We start from the raw sequence: 1,531 nt of genomic DNA, 5'->3' as shown, positions 1-1,531 counted from the left end.
CCATAGCAAGTGTAGTATACACAGGTCTGTTCAAGCCACAACAACCTATAGAAGCCCCCAGACAAAGGAGGACCCGTGTCGCATTCACAGATGCCCTGGGGTGGCTGTCAATGCTACCCCTCGGCCTGGTGTCCAGCCACATGAAGCCCGCACTGGCGAATGGACCCCGGGGCCCACCGATCCCAGGGAGAAGCCTTTATTGTCGGTGGGTTTTATCGAATTTGAATAGCCAGCGGAACATCTGGCTTTAATATGGATAGAAACTGTAGGATTTTGGCTGTTCTCTGGCCTTGCATATTTTCCATCCTCTGTATCAGCGCCTGTTGTCAGCGATTTGATGAAGTTAAATCGACTGCATTTGATTCTTTGAGCACAAGAAGGATGACAGGGTGCATGCTCCCCTCTCTCACCCTTTCGGAACATTCAGAATAAGTTTGCAGCGAGTTGGTTTAGGTCAGGAGCCCAAGGATTTAAGGAGAAGGCATGAACTGAGAACCTTCCAAAACCGCCTTTCCGATGAGCATCCCTTTTGCTCAACAATCACAGGGGGTGTCGTGAAGCTGCATGGGTGATGTCACTGAAGCAGGACCGGAAAAAAGGATGGCGAGAGAGGCCCGCGATGGAAATGAGTGTGCAGGGTCTTTTGATGTCAGCCTTCCCCAGAGGACCTTGTCAATCTCACAGACCCTCTGCCGGTCCAGTGGACGTCGTCTGGCACAACTGGCAATCACGGCGCAGAAAATGACAGGACCCAAGTGAGGATGGAGATTGAATTCACACCTCATCACATCCCATAAAGGGCAATTTTTCAAGGTCAGCGTTTAGGTGAATGAAAGGAACAGTGTTTGGCAGAGGGCCCTCTGCTTACCCCTCGGCAGGCCATCCGTCCAGCTGCCGCTCTTTGTGTGACGGGGGCGCTCAGACACACACAGAGCCCGCACCCCCCTCCCCCCCCCCCCCCCCCCCCAGCCCCAGTGAGTGCATCTGAGCGCTTCCAAGCAGGCTGGTGGGTTGGGGTGCATATTGTATTTGTTAAAAGATGCCCCCATGACGTCTAAGAGGGAAAATGGAAACAGTGATTGTAAATATGTCGGTGATGGGAAAATAGGCTCTGGAAGGACCAAATTATTTTCATCTGGGCGTGAGAGATTTTCATCTGCAATTTACCTAAATGTCAGTGCGGGGCCTGCGCACCAAGTGTGCTCTCGGGGCTGCGGGCTGTTTTCCATGGGGACGGGACCGACTGCCTTCTGGAAAGGAAACATTGATGTGTTTTGGTCATCGGAGAGTTCTGTCGTGTCAGAGCCCACGGCGGGCGTGGAGGTCACCCAGCCCAATTGCTTCAACTTAAGGATGAGGCCCTGGAGGTGCAGAGAGGAGGAGTGAGTTTCCTCAGGCCCAGCAGCTAGTTGGGGGCTGAGGCAGGGCTCTAACACACTGTCGTGATTCCAGCCCAGGGCTCTGCGGGTCCCCACACTGCCTCCGAGATGCGGGCGAGCGGCATTGCTCGCTATTTCCAACCGCAGGTCTG

The sequence above is a fragment of the Myotis yumanensis genome, unplaced genomic scaffold (genome assembly GCF_028538775.1).
Source record: "Myotis yumanensis isolate MYYU_CA2020_CCGP unplaced genomic scaffold, mMyoYum1.0.hap1 SCAF_12, whole genome shotgun sequence".
Classification (NCBI taxonomy): Eukaryota; Metazoa; Chordata; class Mammalia; order Chiroptera; family Vespertilionidae; genus Myotis; species Myotis yumanensis.
The sequence above is the reverse complement of the archived record's forward strand: the minus strand, read 5'-3'. Positions refer to the sequence as shown.